General features: G+C 42.9%; 1 protein-coding gene across 1 annotated transcript in view; it reads right to left on the reverse strand.

Moving 5' to 3' along the window:
* The window catches only part of WASF2 (WASP family member 2), a 72,621-nt gene extending 58,524 nt beyond the window's left edge, over positions 1 to 14,097 (reverse strand). The window contains exon 1 of the mRNA XM_060089239.1: positions 13,927 to 14,097. The gene's annotated coding sequence lies outside the window, so the exon portion shown is untranslated. The remainder of the gene's footprint in view (positions 1 to 13,926) is intronic.
* Positions 14,098 to 15,690: the final 1,593 nt, after the last annotated feature.

A 15,690-nucleotide genomic window follows, 5' to 3' on the forward strand; every position in this document is an offset into this window, starting at 1 on the left:
AAACTTATCAAATTTTATATTTTAAATGTATGGGGTTTATTGTATGCCAATAATATCTCAATAAAACTGTTGTAAAAATGAAACGAAAGCACTGTTAATTCAAGTATTTAAACTGCTGCAGTCTACAGGCTAGATAGTAATTTTAAATAAAAGTTACATTATTAATGGTTACTACTTGAGGTGATGCATCAATATGGTTACTACATGAGGTGATGTATCAATATGTGTTAATTGGCTTGATTGTGGTTAATCATTTCACAACATTTACATGTATCAAACTATCATGTTGTATACCTTAATATACAAGATTTTTGTTTGTCAATTATATCTCAAAGCTTAAAAAATAAAAATTAATAAAAGCTACATTAACTGTTGAAAAAATAACATTAGGGGAGGAGATAGGATATTAGAAAAAAGATTAGTCATGCATTAATAATTGTTGAAGTTAGGAAACAGATACACAGGGGTTCATTATACCATTTACTTTTATATATGCTTGAAATTTTGCATTAAAACGTTTTTTTAGGGCTTCCCTGGTGGCGCAGTGGTTGAGAGTCCGCCTGCCGATGCAGCGGACGCGGGTTTGTGCCCCGGTCCGGGAAGATCCCACATGTCGCGGAGCGGCTGGGCCCGTGAGCCATGGCCGCTGAGCCTGCGCTCCGCAACGGGAGAGGCCACAACAGTGAGAGGCCCGCGTACCGCAAAAAAAAAAAAAAAAAAAGTTTTTTTAGGGAATTCCCTGGCGGTCCAGTGGTTAGGACTCCATGCTTTCACTGCGAAGGCCTGGGTTCAATCCCTGGTCAGGAAACTAAGATCCCACAAGCCTCGCAGTGCGGCCACCAAAAAAAAAAAAAAAAGTTAAAAAAAAACTTTTCAAGTACCTCAATTTTAAAAAAAAACTCACCAAGACTTCCCATTTTACTTAAAAATAAAACTCCTTTATCAGTCTTACAAAGCTTTGAAATACCTTTGCTCTTAGTTCCTTCTATGTTGGAACTCTTTCCTCACCTCTTCATTTGGCTCATTCTTTTTCATTCTTCAGTTTTGGTTTGTCACCTCCTCAGAGAAGCCTTTCCTGACCATCTCTAAGTTCCTCTATTATCTCTATTATAGCACCCTATTTTATTCTCTTCCTAACATATCACAATCTTTCAATATTTTATTTGTGTTTATTTGTTTATTGTCTACCCAAGGCTTCTTAAACTGCATGAGAGCAGGGACCTTGCCTCTCATAGTCACTGAGTTGTATTCTTCGTATTTGGCACATAACATATACTCAGTAATTATTTGTTGAATGTTAAACTAATAACCCAATACTGGGCATTATCTTATTGTTGAACATTTAATATATCAAAGCCTTACAGAGAACCTACTGTTGGCAAGGTTTCAGGTAAAACATATGCATATCTGAAGTGAGAGGATACGTGATATAATGTAAATTAAACAGAATTAAAATTTAAAAAAAAAAACTCTTCCAAAGGCAACTGAAAACAGTAAATAAATATTATTTAAGAAGACTAATTTTTTTTCCCCAGAGACTTCATTTAGAAACAGAAATAAGAGTGTTCTGATATAGTACCTTCTCTAGATAAAGATGTATGAACAAAGGGGTCCCCCAAGGATTAATGCTGAAACCTATCACAAGTAACATTTTTAGAAATTATCTAGAAAAAACTGTCTAGGGCTTCCCTGGTGGCGGAGTGGTTGGGAGTCCGCCTGCCGATGCAGGGGATACGGGTTCGTGCCCCGGTCTGGGAGGATCCCGCATGGCGCGGAGCGGCTGGGCCCGTGAGCCATGGCCGCTGAGCCTGCGCGTCCGGAGCCTGTGCTCCGCAACGGGAGAGGCCACAGGAGTGAGAGGCCCGCGTACCGCAAAAAAAAGAAAAAACTGTCTAGTGACATCTTCCCAGTTTGCAGATGACTCTAAAACAGTAGCTAGAAATATGATGGTACAAAGTTGTGTGTTGAGAAATGTGGAAAATAGCTTCCATGTAGACAAAAATAAGGTAATGCAGTAATGGAAAAATAGTCCAAATTATAATTATCAGATGATGAGCTATAAAGCTACCTGTTACAATACAAGAAAAGGGTTTCAGAGTCCCTGGACTTATGCTGAATACAGCTGCAAAAAGGCAACAAAATGCTGGTTGTTATTACGAAGGCTTTGAAAACAGAGAACACATTATCCTGCCCTTGTACAAACCAAAGCATATCTGTACCTAGAATAGAATGTGCAGTTGTGGCCATCATAGCACAAAAAAGGTAAAATAGATACATAAGGCCTAGAAAGGTATCCCAAAAGACCAAAGAACAGAGAAGCTTATGTATGCATACATATTTTTTAATATAGATATATAAAGGACACATTAGTATGAAACAAAAAGGGTGTGAAATGGTAGAGACTGCATCAAATTTTAGAAGTTACAATGTAGTTAGAAATCTAAAGAAACAATAAAGTATATTTAAAAAAAAATTTTAAACCTAGGTTTTAGAATCACAAAGACAGAAGTTTTATGTAGAAAAAGGGAAGGGAAGAGGTAAGAGGAAGGGAAAGGAAGTGGAGGGAGGAAAGAACTGAGTTCTAATCCCAGTAGGTTTAGCTGTGTGACAGTGCACATGTTGCTTAATTTCTTTGAGCCTCGCTTTTCTCATCTGTAAATAACTAATTTGAAGGATTGCTATGAGGATAGAAATAGGCACAATGCCTGACACATAGTATACACTTACTACTTTTATTAGGACTAATAAAAAGTAATAGTTTACTGCCCAATCCAGTGTATAAAGTAATAAAACTCATTACTCAGATAGGGAGTACAGAATGTAAGAAAAAATAATTCAAAGATAGTCTAGATAAACTCATAGGCAACATTTCCATAAGAACCTCCTTCCTAAGAGAAATTATAAACTTTAGGCAACATAGCCCTAAATTTTGAAGTTGACATTTTCATCCCTTTCCCACAAGCAGCAGAACTCTGGGCTAGATAGATGACATATCCAACCAAACATGCCATTGATTGTCTTAATTTATAACAACTGTTAACATTATTTGAGCAATGGACTAAGTAATGATGTCATTTAATCCTTCTAAAATCCTTTGAGATATGCTCCATATTTTACAGTAAAATTAGCCAGGTCCCCATCTTTACAGATGAGAAAACTGAAGCTAAGAGATTCATTGCCTAAGGGTACATACAGAGCTAGTAAGTGGAGGAGCCTACATTTGAAGACAGATGGACTGACTCCAGAATCTATACTCATAACCACAGAACTAACTGCCTCCTACTTTGCAAGAAATGTTGGGTGTTGGGTATGCAAGAATAAGGTGAGTGATGAAGGAGTGTACAGTTTGCTTGATGAGCCCAGCCCAGCCAAGGTCACACTGCCAGGTAGATACTCAGATTTAGGGTGGCCACAAGCATGAACACTGAAATAATAAGAACTGATTAATGAGGATGTGAGAAACCTAATATAAGAAGGGAAGCCTCAGACTTCCCTGGTGGCGCAGTGGTTAAGAATCCACCTGCCAGGGGGCTTCCCTGGTGGCGCAGTGGTTGAGAGTCCGCCTGCCGATGCAGGGGACACGGGTTCGTGCCCCGGTCCGGGAGGATCCCACGTGCCGCGGAGCGGCTGGGCCCGTGAGCCATGGCCGCTGAGCCTGCGCATACGGAGCCTGTGCTCTGCAACGGGAGGGGCCACAACAGTGAGAGGCCCGCGTATAGCAAAAATAAAAAATAAAAAAATAAAAATAAAAATAAAAATAAAAATAAAACTGAAATTTCTTAAAAAAAAAAAAAAAAGAATCCACCTGCCAAGGCAGGGGACATGGGTTCGAGCGCTGGTCCGGGAAGATCCCACATGCCACGGAGCAACTAAGCCTGTGCGCCACAACTACTGAGCCTGCACTCTAGAGCCCGCGAGCCACAACTACTGAAGCCTGTGTGCCCAGAGCCTGTGCTCCGCAACAAGAGAAGCCACCGCAATGAGAAGCCCGTGCACTGCACCGCAACAAAGAGTAGCTCCCGCTTGCTGCAAATAGAGAAAACCTGCATGCAGCAACAAAGACCCAACACAGCCAAAAATAAATAAATTTTTTTAAAGTAGGGAAGCCTAAAAATCCCTCAACTGTGGTCTCAGCCATGGTAAACAAAGTGCAGAGAAAGAGGAAAAGATATCAAAATGCTAACTAGTGGGATTATGAGCGATTCTTATTCTCTGCTTCATATTTTTTGAATTTGGCTTTTTTTTTTAAACAAAGAGCACTCATTTTCATAATTGGAAAAAGGCAGAAATAAAAATAAATCTGAGGAAAACTTTCACGCTTTATTCACTTCTAATTGTGTAATTTGTTGCAATGATCATGTATTACTTTTGTAATTTCGAAGCGATTTTAAAAACAAATACATCTAGTATATTAGAAAAAGGAAGTAAATTACATGCAAATACCAAAGCAAAAAAAAAAAAAAAAAAAAAAAAAAGGATGTGTGAAGTAAGAATTAGCAAATGAGCAGTTGTAGTTTGTTGGAAAGAACTCTAGATATGCACCAAAAGGCTTGGGTTGATACTGATATACACATCAACATGGATTAATCTCAAAAACTTTATGTTGAACAGAATTCAGACACAAGCGTGCATATTGTATGAGTGAAGAACAGGAAAAATTAATATGTGAGGATAGAAATCACAACAGTGGTTGCCTATAAGATAGCAGGGACTGACTGGAAGGGGGTATGAGGGAACTTTGGAAGGTTATGGAAACATTCTATCTCTTGATTGGGTATTGGCCACACATGTCTTTACATTTGTCAAAACGCATCTAATTATATACTTGCATTTTTATGCATTCTACCGTGTGTAAATCTTACCTTTAAAAAAATCTCATTTTAAAAAGAAAAAGACAGGGTTCAATCTCAAATCTGTTATTTATTAGTTGAGTGACTTTAAGGAAGTTACTTAACCTCTCTGAGCCTGTTTATCTGTATAAAATGTAGCTACTGGGATTTCCCTGGTAGTCCAGTGGTTTAAGACTCCGAGATCTCAAAGCAGGGGGCCTGGATTCAATCCATGGTCAGGGAACTAGATCCCAAATGCCACAACTAAGATCCCGCAGGCCGCAACTAAAAGATTCCCGCATGTCGCAATAAATAAAAATAAAAAATGTAGCATAACATAATTTATCTCAATGCTGGGGACGGACTGTAACAATACATATCACTGTGCTTTGCAAATTATCACCCAATGAATGTTGAAGGAACTTTAAAGGTATAAAGGGGGCAAAGTTGGTCTTATACTTCTCATAATTCCACAAATGGCTTTGTTATCAGGAAAACTATTCTTTAAAGAGTAGCAGTATTCTAAAAAGGGAAATTTACTTACAGTTCTCAATTGTGAATGGAAGGCAACATCATGGACATGACCTAAGACCTCCTTCTACACAGTTAAAAACAATTACTCAAGATACGATTTGAAGAAAGCTTTCTAGACTGAGGACTTGCTAGAACAATGGCATAATCACAGCAGAAAAAGGTCTCAATTCTAAATGCTGAGGGTAAAAGAATTGCTCATTACTTTACTATGTCAATTACAAAATTTAAATGTCCCCGTAAGCCACATCATAAATATGTGTGTAAGTATGTATGTGTGCATATAAACACACATATTCACTCAAACTGGAACTGAGTTGAACCACTGCTTCTTCCCAAAAGGGCCTCTATATTCTAAAAATAAGAAACTTGGACTTCCCTGGTGGTGCAGTGGTTAGGAATCCGCCTGCCAATGCAGGGGACACGGGTTCAAGCCCTGGTTGGGGAAGATCCCACATGCCGTGGAGCAACTAAGCCCGCGCGCCAAAAACTACTGAGCCTGTGCTCTAGAGCCCATGAGCCGCAACTACTGAGCCCGTATGCCGCAACTACTGAGGCCCGCACACCACAACTACTGAGGCCTGTGCGCCTAGAGCCCGTGCTCCACAACAAGAGAGGCCACTGCAGTGAGAAGCCTGCACACCACAACGAAGAGCAGCCCCCACTCGCCACAACTAGAGAAAGCCCATGTGTAGCAACGAAGACCCCATGCAGCCAAAAATAAATAAATAAATTTAAAAGTAAGAAACTTGGGCTTCCCTGGTGGCGCAGTAGTTAAAAATCCACCTACCAATGCAGGGCACACAGGTTCGAGCCCTGGTCCAGGAGGATCCCACATGCCACGTAACAACTAAGCCCGTGTGCCACAACTACTGAGTCTGCGCTCTAGAGCCTGCGAACCACAACTACTGAAGCCCACAGGCCTAGAGCCTATGCTCCGCAACAAGAGAAGCCACCACAATGAGAAGCCCGCGCACCGCAATGAAGAGTAGCCTCTGCTCGCCGCAACTAGAGAAAGCCCGTGCGCAGCAACAAAGACCCAATGCAGCCAAAAATAAAATAAAATTAAAAAAAAAAAAAAGTAAGAAACTTAACCTGGTTCAACTAGAATTAATCTTATAACTAAGAGACTATGTCTCAAGCTTTTCCATATTTTACCAGAAAAGAAAAACAGCTTGAAAGGTAATATCATAGGCAAAGTTTAATAGCCTCTCCCATCAACCTCAAACTGTTTTTCTTTATTAGTGTATAGAAATCATGATGGAGACCAAAGTTTTCTGAGGTACTTCTTTATCTGAACATTATTTCCTCTGCAAGCATTCAACAATTCTTGTTTCTATTCTTCTCTTTTCTAATTCAATTCTGTTTGGTTCCTAAGTTAAGAAGTGTGTCTCACTTGCATAAATGGTAACTATTCTGAGATACCATTCATAACTATACATTTGAATTCTCTAGAGTACTATTCATAACTTCAAATGGAACAGGAAAAAAAAACACTCATTCAACTTCACTTTAATGGTGACTAAGACATGAATGATTATGTTATACTGTAGAAGGCTGGCCAAAGGAGTGAAGTTCCCCAGTGTTACTACTAATCTGTCATCATTTTATGAATGCCCACTGGGACCACTGCCTTGACCAATCTACCTATCACAAAAAATACTGAGCTTAGAAAAACATGCTCATTAGCTAAACATGTTTTTTAGAGTTATAAAGTATCTATGTAGGAACACTAAAAGATGTATTATATCTTAGCCATGAAGCTCAAAAGTTAGCTGAGAAGAATCCTGACAAGTCCTGGCAAGTTCTCTATAAAACCAATGCTGGGGGCTTCCCTGGTGGCGCAGTGGTTGGGAGTCCGCCTGCCGATGCAGGGGACGCGGGTTCGTGCCCTGGTCTGGGAAGATCCCGCATGCCACGGAGTAGCTGGGCCCTTGAGCCATGGCCGCTGAGCGGGTGCGTCCGGAGGCCACAACAGTGAGAGGCCCACGTACCACCAAAAAAAAAAAAAAAAATGCTGGTTATTCTTTAGGTGTTAAACAGCTTTTCTGAGAAAAGCTGAGTCTTTTATTCAAGGTAGTAATATTCTAGTAGTTCTTTACTCCACCTAGTCAGTGGTGGAAACTGAATTTACAAAAATCTGTGTAAATAATTCAGCTGTCTGTACTGCTCTAATATATTTAAACCAAATAAAATAAAGTTTAGACAGAAAAAAAAATGGTGCTTTTTTAAGGCTGTCACCTGCTGATTTCCTTCATTTTTCTTTCTTATCCAAAAGTCAGAGACAAGAGACTGTATAACCAGAAAGAACAAATGAAAGGATAGTACACACGTGAGGACATCTACACTTACTTCCCTCTATGAACCCACTACCCCTACCCTTGACATAGTTTTCAACAGGGGGCAATTCTGCTCCCCAGAGGACATTTGACAATATCTGGAGACATTTTTGGTTGTCACAGCTGGGGTGGGGGTTGGGGGGGTGATACTAGGTAGTGGGTAAAGGTCAGAGATACTGCTAAATATCCTACAATGCACAGCACAGCCTATCACAATACAGGGTATTATCCAGCCCAAATGTCAACAGTACCGAGGATAAGAAACCCTACCCCAAGGCCCAACAAAGACCTACCTCTCAATAAATGTTTGCTGATCTGAACTGAAAAGTAAAGACCATGAACTGGAAGAAAGAGAAGCCTACAAGAATGAAGTAGAAGACAGAGGCCTAAATTAAACATTACTAGAATCTATTTTGCCTTTATTGGGACTTCCCTTGGCAGTTCGGTGGTTAAGACTCCTCGCTTCCAAAGCAGGAGGCACGGGTTCAATCCCTGGTCGGGAAACGAAGATACCATGTGCCACATGACCCAAAAAAAAAAAAAAAAAAAAAAGCCTTTATTCTGTGTTGCACACCAGTCATACAAAAATGAACAATACAGCCCAGCCCTTATGGAGCTCATTATTAGGTAGGGGAAAGAGTTTTATAATTTGTCTGATATCTGATTTGACAATACCTGATAGATGCTTTAATGAAGGAGAAGACATACAAGGGAGTCACTCAACTTTTCCTAGGAATGATTCATGGAACAGATGACATCTTAGTTCAGCTCTGAAGGATAAGTAGGAAGCAACTTACTTCACAACTTATATGCCTCTTTTCAAACAAAGAGCCATTCATTTTTTCAGTCAACAAAAACTATGGAACACCAATTATGTTCCATACATTGTGCTATGTGTTGGAGACACAGTCAAATTATAACTGTTTGCTTCTTCCCTTGGCACTGCTGGTGCCCAGGAGCCTACCTCCCCAACCCAAATCCCCAAGAATTCTTTCAATTTAGCGACTGTCACCTCAACCAATCTTATTCATCAGTAAGGCCACTACCCAAGGATTAAATAAAACTTTCAGTTGCCTGTTGACAAGACTGTATTCAATCTTGCCTAGATCACAAAGTCAGGGTGGTTATGCTGGTAGAGTAACTAGCAATGAACTGACTATGGATCCAGATCTGCCAACTGTTGGATGCGTGTTGGTATCCTGGAAAGCTATTTTACTTTATAAAAAATCTGGGTCCTCTTCCACCCTACCCAATTCATGCCAGAATCAAGAGCAAATTTATCAACATATATTTATTGAACACCTACCATGTGCTTACCTCAATGGTTCTCAACCCTGGTTGTTTACTGACAAAGGAGTTCCCAGATATAATTTATTTTTTGATAGTAAATTCTGATGCAACAAGTCTGATGCCCTGGCCTTTAGGCGTTAAAGAATACAAAAGAAGTATAAAATACAGTTCTTGTGTTGAAGAGCTTATCCACAGTCACAACAGAGGAAATTGTAATAGTATGTTTGTTCACTAATTCATAACCCTTTTATAATATTATCAATCCTTATGAAACAAAAAAAACTGAGGTAGTCTGGATAACAACTGCTCTTATTCCCCAGTCCAGTCACACACCAACTGCACCTGCAACTCCTGATACACTGTTCCATACCCCTTCTATCACCCAGACAGTGAAAGTACCATTCTCAGGAACTATGGAGATAACCCAAGTAGGAAGATGAACTGAGGCCCTCAAAAGAGGTGGTTGTTGGTCCTGAAGACCAGAATCTCTCAAATTCATGCCGTCAAGGGCCTTCTTTTAAAGAGAAGAAATAGAGGGACTTCCCTGGTGGTGCAGTGGTTAAGAATCCGCCTGCCAATAGAGGGGACATGGGTTCGGGCCCTGGTCCAGGAAGATCCCACATGCTGCAGAGCAACTAAGCCCATGTGCCACAACTACTGAGCCTGCACTCTAGAGCCCGCGAGCCCCAACTACCGAGCCCACGTGCCACAACTACTGAAGCCTGCATGCCTAGAGCCCATGTTCCGCAACAAGAGAAGCCACCGCAATGAGAAGCCTGCGCACCACACTGCAACAAAGACCCAACGCAGCCAAAAATAAATAAATAAATAAATATATAGGAAAGAAAGAGAAGGAAGGAAGGAAGGGAGGGAGGGAGTGAGGGAAGAAACAGGGACTTCCCTGGTGGTCCAGTGGTTAAGAATCCACCTTCCAATTCAGGGGATGCGGGTTCGGTCCCTGGTTGGGGAACTAAGATCCCACATGCAGTGGGGCAACTAAGCGCACGCACTCTAGAGCCCGTGTGCCACAACTAGAAAGCCTGAGCACCGCAGCTACTGAGCCCGCGCGCCACAACTAGAGAAGACCACACGCCACGATAAAAGATCCCATATGCCTCAACTAAGACCTGACACAGCCAAATGAATAAATAAATATTCTTTAATAAATAAATAAAGAGAAGAAATAATTCTTTAACCTCCAATAGCAGTCCACCTCACTCTATAGTGGAAGTGCCCAAGAAAAGCAAAGAGTAGACTGAATTTCTGTAAATTTGCTCCTAGAGGTCCTTGGCCATTTAAAGAAATCACCCAAATTCATAAGACTGGTAAACTCTAGTTTTTCAAATAGCATACACTTGAAATAAAAAATACTCTAGGGCTTCCCTGGTGGCGCAGTGGTTGAGAGTCCACCCACCGATGCAGGGGACACGGGTTCGTGCCCCGGTCCGGGAAGATCCCACATGCCGCGGAGCGGCTAGGCCCGTGAGCCATGGCCGCTGAGCCTGCGCGTCCAGAGCCTGTGCTCCGCAACGGGAGAGGCCACAACAATGAGAGGCCCGCGTACAACAAAAACAACAACAACAACAACAATACTCTAAATATATTTTAGTAAACTCCTTACTAAGATGAACAAATTGTGGAGGCTTAAAAAATTAAAAATTAAAAAATTTTGATCTAAATCTCATCCAGCAGTAATGACTTTATACTAAAGACCACCTGGAAGGGAACATCAGCTTTAAAATTCTGCAAACATGAATCTACAGATCCTCACCTGATTCGTCTCTCTCTGAATTATATGGGAAAAGGTACAATTCTCTTAACTGCTGTACAAAAATTGAGAAGCACAAGACCCTATAAATTACTTTTTTAAAAAAGAGGGCAGGGTGTCCTTCAAACATCTAAAACAGGGCCCAATGATGGTATTAAAAGGAAAAATTTGGTACTTAAGGAAAAATGAATATTGGCATATATTAATTAGAATAAGACTGCCACATGAAAGAAAGAAAAAATGTGTCTTCTATGTAATACTATTTTTAGGATCCGTGACTTTATTTTTATTTATTTATTTGCGGTACGCGGGCCTCTCACTACTGTGGCCTCTCCCGTTGCAGAGCACAGGCTCTGGACGCGCAGGCTCAGCGGCCATGGCTCATGGGCCCAGCCGCTCCACGACATGTGGGATCTTCCCGGACCGGGGCACGAACTCGCGTCCCCTGCATTGGCAGGCGGACTCTCAACCACTGCGCCACCAGGGAAGCCCCAGGATCCGTGACTTTAAAATTAGCTTGGTTTACAATATTTGTCCTTGTAATTGTTATTGTCATCATATAAGTTTTATCCATAAAGGTCCACAATCCCTTAACTGCAATTCCAAAATCCAAAAGGCTATAAAAAACAAGTTTTTCATTATTCATTTGGAGGCAAATCCTGACATGAAATGACATGAGGCTATGTATAGTATTTATTTATCCCAGTTGGTGTGGACATTCTGATGTTTTACTGAAGAAATAGTAATGCATTTGATTACAAGGTGCTGCCCCACACCTTTCTGGGACGTTACATAACATACAGGATACGTATCATATTCCTTTTCCAAAATTCAAAAAATTCTATTTTCAGAAGCACAGCTGGCCCCAAGAACCGTTTTTTTTTTTTTTTTTTTTTGGCCCCAAGGTACTGTAGACTGGTATACTAATTAAGACTAAATCTTACATAGAAAATGTAACTAATGCTGAGTGAATGTAGATTTTACATGCAATAAATTCAGTGTCTTAACTATTCACACATACACAATCCGGTAAATAAAGCATTATAAAGACTTAACAAACGTCAAAAAACAAACACACCATTACTTGTTTTTCAGGTGATGGGGACATTTGCATTATGCAATATCTAGATCAATTCCTCTTAGATTGAAATCTACTAATTTAAGTCACAGTTTAAAAAAAAACAAAACCCAAAGACTGCAATTGGTAATTATGTTGAAACAATCTTCCACTAATAAACAACATATTCGGTTCTGATTTTTTAAAAATTATCTCAGAAAGTTTAAGATTTAAAATTCTTTCATTCTAGAATACAACTTCTGAACGTTGAACAAATTACAATTGACTTTTTCTGTGAAAGCAGAGCCTTGGACAGGGGACGGCAACAGAACAGTCCTTAAAGATATTTCAAAGCGAAGAAGAGTTTCACAGTTTTCCTTCCTTCCTCCTTCAGTTGCTGCTTTTCTGGTTTTAGAATTTCAAACAAAGAAATACATATTGGCTCCAATGCTAAGAAACGCCCTCTTTCTCAGCAACTTCCTCTTCCAATTTTCTTCCCTACCATTGACATATGAGAACAATACACACTGCCGTCCTACCATTTTGATTAACAAAAAGCTCTGAGGCTTGGAAAAATTAAGGGCTGCAATTTATCTATAGTACCCACTCCAAGTCCACCATCTTCACTCATCTAGAAGTCAAATAACAGGGAGCACAAAGAAAGGAGTATTTCACTTAATCAAGAGGCCGGCTATTGAAACTTTCACCCCAGGAATCCGAAGACTTTGGGTTGCACTCACAAATGGGAAATTTCTTCCATCCCAGGAAAACGTGGCCTTCTTAGGGAAGAGAAAAAGCTACTGAGCCAGCGCTGCTCTGAACCAAGAGTCAAGTCTATGCACCAACAGTTGGTGAACTTTCTTCCACAGGCCATGCAGTCAGGATTCAAACTGAGTTCTCTGAGGTTCTGACCCACTTCAAAGTGACTTACAATTTAGTAATGGTCCTTTCCAACTCACAGACTGAACAAAGGGGATGTACTTATAATTAACCATCCAGAGATCGAGACCCATCCTGTCTCCGTGCCAGAAGTCAATTCAAGTGTCTGGGACCCGAACCTGCCCCCCATCTGTGACAAAGCAAACTTCCTTTAAGTGGACAATTCCCCCTTGCCCAGTGACTGTCAAAGGAAACACCTTAATGTTGGTAAGCTGTGTACCTTACTGTGTGACCTCGGGCAAGTTACTTAACTCCTCTGAAACTTAGTTTCCTTATGTGTAAATTCTCAAGTGAGGCTGTAAAAATTTAAAAAGAACATATGTTTGATGCACAGGAGGAGCACCATAAATGTTCCCCCTCCTCCTCTTCCTAACCCTCCTGAATTCTTTGGGGCCTAAATTTCAATCATAGCCCCAAAAGGCTCCAAGGATTCCTTCCTCTTCTCTGATTCTATGGAGAACTAACTGTATAAAACTTCCCCCATCTCAGAGGCTCCAGGATCCTGGAGGACCAAGACATCGGGACTTCACCTCATCACAGCCTAGGGTCCATCCAGAGCCTTCCTCAATGGGCCCCTTTAGCTAACTCTCCTCCTTACTCTGCAGACCATCCTGTACACACACGTACGTACGTACACACACACACACACACCCCCACTCACTCACTCACTCACTCACTCTCTCTCCTCTCCTCCACTCTGCAACTTAGGCCAGAGGTCTCAAAGAGCACTTCAACGCCTTCATGGTCCAGATATGGAAACTGAGGCTCCGCCTGGAGAAGAACTTGCCCAAGATCTCAGACAACGTCTGGGATCCAACTCATGTACATCTGTCTTCAAAGCCTTCGTTTTACAAATGGGTAAAACGAGGCCCAGAGAGGGAAGTGACTTGCCCAAGGTCACACGACGAGCTGGTGGCAGAGCTAGGTCAGCCTGGGACACTTTCACAGCTTCACAGACTCGCGGGCCCCTCCAAGTCTCCTAGGGGATCTCCGGCACACCTCTCCCTGGGGAGGTGAGTGTATTGTAAGACGCCACCCCTCGCTGACCGCTCACCGGTCTGCTGCAGGAGGCGCGGCACCCACTCCCCCAGGACCCTGCGCTGCTTGGGAGGGGCGGCCCGACCAGGCCCGGCGCCTCACGGCCCGGCCAGCCCGCGGGGACTTGATGCTCACCTGGTCTCGCGCGGTCGCCCTCAGCAACAGAGGGGCTGGCCGGCCAGCCGCCCTTCTCCGCACGGGGTCTGTTCTCGCCGGCCGCGTCGCGGGCTGCCACACAGCCAGACCCCCCTCAGCGCGCTACGCCCCCAGCCGCCCTAACCCGGCCCGCGTCCGCCATTACGCGATTCCCCGCCCCAGGACGCAGCCACACCCCGCCAAACGCCCTGATTGGCTCTCTGCCCCACCCGCCTGGGGCTTCCTGGCATTCCATTGGCCTGAGTAGAATGTCAGTTAAATAGTTACGCAAACGACGTACTCAAGGGTACTGTCCCGGGAGCTCCACCCGAGCTACTTCCGTAATCGGAGTAAACAGCAAGGGGCAAACCAAGTGAAGTGGGGGTGGATTTTAAACTAAACCAACTCCTAAATTCAAAGTAGGAAAATCCCATCTAAGAAAGTGTAAAAACGCGTACAAAGTGTATTGAGAGGCCAATTCGTCTTGTTAGAGTCCAAATAACCAGTACCTTTGGTGGAAGGAAGGGGCCAAGCCTATGAACTTTCTGTGCACACCCCTAAAATTGGTGGTAGTTTTATCCCTTCCCTCCCGGTCTCAGGCCGGGCAAAAAGTAGGGTGGGGAGAGTGAGTCATAGGCTCCAGCCCGCTATGATAGGATCCGTCCGGGGCGAGGCTAGGGGTCCTGGGGTTGGGAGCTGGTTCTGAAAGGCCAGGGTCCGGTGAGTTGGACCCTGGTTCAGCCGCCACCGCACTCTGCGACCTCAGACAGCTCTCTGAACTTACCTGAGTCTCAGTTTGTCCTGCAAAGTAAGAGCAGTCTTATCTGCCTCGTGTCCTGGGGTATTTGTTAAGGATTCATGCATGAGTGTGTATATGCGCTCCTTGTCGATTATAAAAGGTTGCAGGCTGGGTATCAGTGTGACAAATTCACCTGTACCTCAGTTAGTTCTCTAGAGCAACTTTGTAAGGCAGATACTGTCCTCGTTTTGCAGAAGAGAAAACTGAAAACTCAATGACTTACCCTGAGTCACCCAGGGAATTTGAAACGACCCTGGGACTCAAACCTGTATCTTTTGGCTTCCATTCCCGTATTTCTCCCTTCCAGGTGTGGTGTCCCTTGAGAGAGACTTCCCTCCCCCAACCCCTTAGCACTCCAGGGAGGGACTTGAAGGTGCCAGGCCAGTCCCCCATCTCTCTGGTCACCATAAACTTAGGCACAGGCCACCCCCCAGCTATTGTTAATCACCAAGGTTCCTGGGAAAAATGATCCTAGGGGTGCACCCGAGCTGTTTCCGGGGGCCTAGGAATCAGGAAGTGGATAAGGGATGACAGGTGGTTCAGAAACCCAGGTAGAATCCAGAACAAGGACGCAGAAGCTCCAAGAGGGGCAGTCTCCATTCCAGGACTTAAATCCATGTCTCTCTGCTCTCAGAACTGGGCTCTTTTCACCACGGAATTGTTTTCCTCAGAAGGGCTGCCTTGGCTATAATTCCTAGTCCTCTTCCCTCTCTGGAAAGGAAGGAAGCCAAAAAGGGAGTGGGAGGGAGAGCTGCCTAAGACTTTAGAAGGGCAGAAACTACAAAGTGGGTGGTGCCGACAAGGCCCCAGTGCCTGCTGAGTCAGTGACCTCCAGGCTCAAGTTGGGCAGTGTGGTCTGACAACCAATGACTATTTAAATCCTGACTGTGGCCACTGGGTGCTGGGAGGCAGCAGGTGCTATGTAGAGGTCAGTGACTTTAGGGGCAGACTGACCCAAGATTGAA

The sequence above is a fragment of the Mesoplodon densirostris genome, chromosome 2, assembly GCF_025265405.1.
Source record: "Mesoplodon densirostris isolate mMesDen1 chromosome 2, mMesDen1 primary haplotype, whole genome shotgun sequence".
NCBI classification, from domain to species: Eukaryota; Metazoa; Chordata; class Mammalia; order Artiodactyla; family Ziphiidae; genus Mesoplodon; species Mesoplodon densirostris.